Raw genomic sequence first — 7,673 nt, forward strand, 5'->3', positions numbered from 1 at the left:
TAAAGAGCTGACGGTGCTGTATCACCATGGAGTTTGCCTGACAAACCGTTCTCAAACTTTGGTAGCTTCCAACAGCAAACGTGTATTATTCCCCCACGTTTCGGTGGGTCAATTGGACGATTCTTCTCGTGTGGGCCGGCTGGTCTAGGATGGCCTCACACTGCCGATCTGGGGTTGGTCCAATGTCAGCGGGGGTGACAGGATGAAACGACCACAGGTGTTTCTTCATCGAACAGAGGAGCAAGGCTTGTTCCCACCCTGGTCCCCGTGTCCCGGGGAGCGAGAGAGCAAGCCCCAGCGCACAGCCCAGAGCCTCACATGTGAAACTGTTTCATTGGCCAAAGCAAGTCACATGGGCAAACCCCCATTCACTGGGATGGAGAAATAGACTCCGCCTCTTGGTGGGAGGAGCTGGGAAGTCACCTTGCAAAGGCCGGTGCTCACAGGGATGGGAGGCAGTTGTGGTCAGTTTTGCGGTCTACCGAGAAAACAAGCCCAGTGTCCAACAACAGGGAATCAGTTCAGAAAATCCTGGCAGGGCCCCAGTGGAGATTTTTGCCGCCATTAAACATGCGCTTATAGAAAAAACGTCTGCAGAGGACAGGAGTTCATAGCATATTGTTAAGTAGGAAAAGCAGGGGCGCCTGAGTGGCTCAGTGGGTTAAAGCCTCTGCCCTGGGCTCAGGTCATGATCCCGGGATCCTGGGATGGAGCCCGGCATTGGGCTCTCTGCTCGGCAGGGAGCCTGGTTCCCCCTTCCTCTCCAGCCTGCCACTCTGCCTACTTGTGATCTCTGTCAAATAAATAAATAAAATCTTCAAAAAAAAAAAAAAAGTAGGAAAAGTAGGCCATGAGATACGTGTATCATTTCATAGCCATCGGATTCCACAGAGTAAAGCCTGTGATACCAAAGGACAGCAAAGAACATGGAGCAAAGAAACCCTGGTGCCCACGGGCGGAAGGTAACCAGGCGCAGCAGTCGCTGGAAGCACAATTTGGCAATCTATTTGCGGGCACAAGGGCTCATGGATAAGATAGCCACAGGAGCCTCCTTAGGAGTGAGAGAAGAACTAGATCAACCCCACTGCCCGTCAGCCCGGGGCTGGATAAATCAAGAGTCATGTAATTACACGGTGCAAAGCTGCATAGCAGTGACGAGAAAGTGACCTAGGCTCTTGATCTGTATGTGTCATTTAGGTAGAGCTGGAAAACAGCGTGCACAGAGAACATTGTTTACATCTTCATAGCATATATTTGAATTTTGAAAGCACAAAAACAGTATACATTGTTTATGGATACATGTTTAGGGACCTGTGTGTGGGAAGGGAGAGAAAAATGAGACTGGGACGCAGGACGGGAGAGAGGCCAACCTAATGTGTAATAATATTTTATTTCTTTAAAAACTCCAGAACAGATACGCAAAATGCTAGCACGTGGCCATTTACAGTGATTGATATATAGGATCAAATCATATGATCCTGTGCACATCTCTGATTTCTTTTTTCAAAAGGTAAATCCAAAAATAAGTAAAATACAATAAAACACCATTTAGAGAATTTTCCAGTGTGTGTGTGTTAGAAAACCCAACCTCAAAATACATGCATCTATACATAGAGGGAAATGATTGGGAGGAGGGGAGGTCATACTCCAAAAATGTGAGCAACTGTCTTTGCCTCCGGCTGGTGACAATTCAAGCTCCGTTTATTTTTCCCTCATGCTAACATGCATTTTCTGACTTTTCTCTGAAGGACATGCTGTGCTTCTCTAAGAAAAACAAACAAAATATATAGGGGTATGCTGGTTCCCTGGGTCACAGGCTCTTCTGGACCTCCTCGGGGTCCCAGGTTCAAAAATAGATCTGCCCTCCGACCTGGCAGGCTCATTCTTCACATCCTGGAGTGAGTGCCAGACTCGGGCTCAGAGGCGGGCTCAGAGGCAGCCGAGCTCCCCTGGCCTGGGAAAGGATGGGCAGGCTTGTGACCCAGGCTGAGAGGCACAGCCAAGAATATCCTCCACACTGGACCCCTCAGCTTCTGGGGTGGCAGAGCCCGGACTCTCCCCCTGTTCAGAGGGGAAACTGAGGCTAGGGTGGTTGCCCCCAGAGAGACAAGTGATGCTAACCACAGAGGCAGCTGTAAGAGAGCCCATCTTGCTAGGTGCGGATATGCTCGGTGACTTTGGACAAATCCCGGAACACCTCTAGGTCAATTTCTCTGGCAGCCCCGATGGAAATAAAGCCACTTCCTACTGCACCTTTCACTATCAGAGGGTCTAAAGGATATTTTCATGCCAAGAGATGCTGGATCTTTCCAATAATAGCAAGGATAACAACACTACTGACTCTTGAGCACCTACGTGCTAAATTCTTAAATGACATCTTCTCATCCTAGCCTCTTGTGGCCAGCTGTGTTTTCTAACACAAGCAATCTCTCCCAACCTATGTGATCTTCTGAAACCTTACCTCTCCCCACCTAGAGGGAGTCTCTTCCCGCTCCCCTTGAACTTGGGTGGGCCTTCGTTACTGCCTCTATGAATAGCATGGAGAAGATTGACCCTGAGTGACTTGTGAGGCTAGGCCATAAGATCTGGGCCCTGGGAACCCAGCCCCCTAGGCCGCAAGGAAGCCCCCCGTGTAGCTATTCTCGCTGATGGCCCCAGCTGAGTCACAGATATGTGAACGCATGAGCTTCCAGATGATTCCAGGCCTTCAAGCTGCTCCAGGTGCTGTCTGATGGAGTCGAGTCAAGCCATCCCCAATGAATCCAGTCAAAACTGTGCATATATGAGTAACGTCACGTTGCCATTGTTAAAAACCATTAAGTATTGGAGTGCTTTGCTCCGCAGCACTGGTAACTGGAAGTTACTAGACTTACTAGACTGTAACTTACTAAACGAGGGACTGTTATCCCTTCTCAGAGATGAGGAAGCAGTGTCTTGCTGACTAAAGGGGTATCAAGAAATCAAGTTTCAGTGCCCGGAGTGAAGGACTCTTAACTGATAGGCCTGGGTCATAGGAGTGACCTCAAAACCCAGCCTTGGGTGCCTTCTGATCTGTGAACTGTGTGGTGGTTCTGGGTTTGGGGTGGCGGAAAGGGGATGCAGAAAGCAACTGACAGACAGGCGGTGGTCCTGAGCAGAAAGTCTCACCAAGACATGGTGATTCTTGCTGCATGAGAGCTGCCCCTCAACCTCCTGGGGACACTGACAAGCCATCCCCAAGGTGGTCAGCAGCCCCTGAGCCTCATGCCAGGACTTGCCACGCCGCCACCGCGGCCCCCTGAGATGCCCTGGGTGATGTCCTCCGGGCCACGCCCAGCGCATACAAGAAGCTTTGGGGGCCCACCATGCTGCTCCACTTATGAGCCTCGGTTATCATCCTGGGTGCTGAAATGCGGGGAGCTGAAGAGGAAGGGGGCTGGGAGAAGTGCTGGGTTGTGGAGATGAGGTCCCGGGTGGGAGACCCAGGCTTGTGGTTTCATCTCCTTCTTCAGATCCAAATACTCAAGGAGCCCCAAAGCAGCACATGGTTCTCCAGGAATGATCTCGATTCCCCTGCCTCTGTTCCCAAGAACAGGAAGATCAGTGCTTCCAAGAAAATAGATTACAGGGTGCGAATTTGGGCAAGTTGCCTCCCCCTCTGGGTGTGTTTTCTCATAAGCTAAATGGGAGGTAAGGACCCACGGCATCCCTGGTGATGTCCGGGCTCCACTGGCTGGAGGTGGCAGTGGCAGCAGGGGAGCCAGTTCACCTGGTGAGTGGCCAGGATGGGGAGGCAAGTGGGCGGATGCTTTGCACCCTCAACATCCATCTCCCTCTGGTCATTCTATCCCAGGTTTCCTACCCTTCCCTCAATCCTTCTTGGTCCCATGAGGTTGCCCCTACTCCAGCGCTCCCGGGCTGGGCAAATGGCCCAGCCTGACCGACCAGAGTACCCCATCCCTCTGGCTACAGTGTTTGGTTCAGGAATGTCCTTGTGACCCGAGCCAGAACTTTCCCAAGAACTTTCAGGAAAGGGACACTCTGTTTCGGGAGGGGTTGCTAAGTGGATAGATTGGAACTGTTGCCACCAGTGGTGGAGGGAACGGTGGTGGGAACTCTCAGAGATTTAAGCCAAAAGGAAAACAGGGGCCCAGAAGATTCCTGATATCATTTAAGCATCTGGATCCAGCTATGCCTGAAGCTAGAAACCCCTACACTCTTCAGTTACATCGGCCAAGAAGTTCTCTTTTTGCCTAAGCCATTTGAGCAAAAGCCAAATTCTCCAGGTAGATATAAGTATTTTCTCCATGTTCTGGCGCCATGGTAACAAGAGGCTAGCAGAGGGAGAATAAACTGGGGTGGGGGGTTGTTTTACATGTTCGGGCAGGACCCAAATAGAAATACCCTGGACAGAAACTTCCTGCTGCCTCTGCCTTAGAAAGGCTTCCTTAGTCTCCACTTTGGGACTACCAGTCCAGCTCCCACCCCAAAGTGGTGACTATTCATTCAACAAACACTGGTGAGAATCTAGGATGAGCTTGACCCTAGGGCATACCACAGACACAGAAATGGAAAGATGGTCAACGCCCTGGAAGGGTTTTCAGATTGGAGAGGGACAAAGGTCTGCAAACAAGCCTTTATAATGCAGTTTGATGCTTTGGTGGGGGGCACACAGGCAAGGAGCATTTGGATCCCAGAGGTAGAGGCGGTGCAGAGAGAGTATCTCTACCAGAGAGGGTCTATTCCCACTACAGTGGGGAGGCAATAAAGGAAGGCTTCCCGGAGGAGGTGATGTCCGAAATAAGACCCAAAGGACAAGTAGTAGTAAGCCAAGGAATACCAGTGGAAAGGATTTATCCATGTAGAGGTAACTATCAGAGCAAAGTTCCAGAGGCTGGAGAGAGCAGAGAGGGTGCTGGAAAGGAAAACCAGCTCCTCGTCATGAGGTGCAAAGACTTAGGGAAAGAGCGATGAGGCTGGAGGCCAGATTCTGCAGGGATCTGTAAACCACTAAAAAGTTTGGCATTTAAAACTGAAGGGTTTAAGCAAAGAGGTCAGGGGCTGGATTTGTGTCTTGGAAAAATCACTCTGGCTGCAGCAGCAAAGATGGATTAACAAGAGTTCAGTTCTGAGGCTCTTGTTCTCCCCTCGGCAAGAGATGAATCAGCCTGGCCTCAGAGAGTGACAACAGGGAGGAATGATGACATTATTGGGCTGTCATTTATTGAGCCCTTAGTATGTGCCAGGCTCTGTGTTAAGCCTTTTACAGCAATCAGCTTTCTCATCCTTTGAACAACCCTATCAGGTCATCACCAGCATCAACCCCATTCGACGGAAGTGGAAACTCAGCTCCAAGCAGATGAAGCATACGTCTGGAAGTGAGAAAGCCAGAACTCCCCCCGTGACAGGCCTGCTCCCTGGTTTCTGTCCCAGGTGCCTGGAGAAGGTTGGGCAGTTACTAGTGATGGAAAAATCCAGAAGTTTTCTTAGGGCAGAGTGGGGGAATAGAAAGTGGGGAGCTCAGTTGGTTGAGCAGCTGCCTTCGGCTCAGGGCATGATCCCAGCGTCCTGGGATCGAGTCCCACATCGGGCTCCTTGCTCGTCAGGGAGCCTGCTTCTCCCTCTGCCTCTGCCTGCCATTCTGTCTGCCTGTGCTCGCTCTCTCTCTCTCTCTCTCTCTCTGATAAATTTAAAAAAAAATCTAAAAAAAGAAAAAAAGAAAGAAAGAAAGTGGGGAGTTCTGTTTGAAACTCTGAGGTTTGCGTCCGGGTGGATGGCTCTGGGTTTGGCACTCAGAAGTGAGGTGGGGGCCACAAGTCCGCACAGAGCACCAGGTTACCAAGTTCAATGTTGAGTTCAACACCAGCGCATGTGCTCCCTGACATTGCCAACTGATCCCCAATGATGCTTCTCAGGTTCCTTCTCTGGGTCCTGCCGCCAGCCTGTCCCTGCTACCACCTGGGTTCCAGCTGCTCCTCCAGGGATTGGCTGATTCCCATTTCCCTGAGGGCAGGGAGGTTTTTTGGAAACCCTCTGCCTCTGGTCTAGATTTTGCCCCCAACTACCTTGGACACTGGCCTTAAGGACCCATATTTGAAGATCCTCACCAGCCTGAGAGTTTGTAAACTCTGCCTAGAGCTCACCTCTGAGAGATCTCCTGGAGGCGTTCGTAGAGTCTGTTTGACCCTCCCTTTGACTGAGGAAGAGGAATCTGCAGGCCAAAGACGTCAGCCATCTGCCCAAGGCCACTGTCATGTCTGTGTCAGCCGGTCTTGCTCTGTTGGTGCCGCCCCTGCCTCCTGCTCCACAGCAGCCCATCTGGGAGAGCCTTGGTCAAGCACTGCATTCACTCACTCACTCATTCATCCACTCATTCACTGACTCATTTACTCATTCATTCATTCACTCATTCATTCACAGACTCATTCATTCATTCACTCATTCATTCATTCATTGGCAGATATTGAGAACATACTACATATCAAATGCTGGGGCCAAATAGAGAAAGCTGAGTAATTACACAAGTAATTCATCTCTTAACACCTTGAAGAGGGTTACAATAAAAGGTGGGACTATGAGAGGGGATTCTGAACTACGACAGGAACAGGGCTCCAGGCCCGGGCTGAGCATGCATCAGTTCCCTTGCCTGTAGCATTTCCCAGCGATGGCTACATCAATGTAACTCCCGTCCTGTGTGCTCTTCTTGGGACAATGACTTCCATCAAAAGGTGGGGTCCATGTTCCCAGCCTTGAACTGGGCAGACCCTGATGAACAAACAGAGGCAGAAGTTCCAAGCCTAGGTCATGAAGTACTATATCACTTCCACCTGGCTCTTTGGAGACAAGAACCTTTGTAGCCCTCAGAAACCTTGTAAAACCTGAAGCTGGCGTGCTGGAGACACCATCTAAGGAGACCATGAGGGAGCCAGGGCAGCGGGTGGAAGGCTGAGGTGCTGACAGGTGATGGAAGAAGCCTTCGGGATGACTGTCATTCAGCCACCATCCAACTGCAACCTCTTGATGGCCCGGCTGCGCTACTCCTGAATTCCTGACCCACAGAAACCCTGAGAGATAAGAAATGGTTATTTTTGTTTTAAGCCACCAAGTGTTGGGGTAATTGGTTGACAGCCACAGTAACAGAAACACTTCTGAAAGGTGGGGATGGGCAGACAGCAGTGCTCTGGACAGAGCAAGCAGCATGTGCAAAGGCCCTGAGGTGAGAAAGAGGTGCTGAAATGAAGGTGCTGAGGCTGCCAGGGTCATCATTTCCCAAGCTTTCCAGAGCTCTTCTTTTGGTCCTATCCACATTTCTCCCACGAACAGGTAATCTCGTTTCCTCTTCTGTGCAGAGAGCCATTCACATAATAATGGGACCTTGGGAAGAAAATTACATTCATTCTTTAAGATTAAATGCATGGCCTGGGTGTCTGTGGGTGGGGAGGAAGGGAGAGCTCCAATGCTCTCAGAGGTGGTATAGATGCTCCCTGCTGTGCACCGAGGAGGGGCCTGGGGCCGGAGGTGGGCTGGAGGTGGGCGGGGAACAGGTGGAAGCCAGGCTCCTGCACTGCCCAGAGGGATAAGTGGGAGGAAGTGAGATGGGCTCCAGACCCACATGGCAGCAGAGCTTGCCTTCCTGCCCCAGCTCCAGGTCAAGCCGTCTCCAGGCTTCGGGCGAATCACCCTCCTGCTCTGGG

The sequence above is a fragment of the Mustela putorius genome, unplaced genomic scaffold (genome assembly GCF_011764305.1).
Source record: "Mustela putorius furo isolate JIRA1106 unplaced genomic scaffold, ASM1176430v1.1 tig00000743_pilon_pilon_pilon, whole genome shotgun sequence".
Lineage (NCBI taxonomy): Eukaryota > Metazoa > Chordata > Mammalia > Carnivora > Mustelidae > Mustela > Mustela putorius.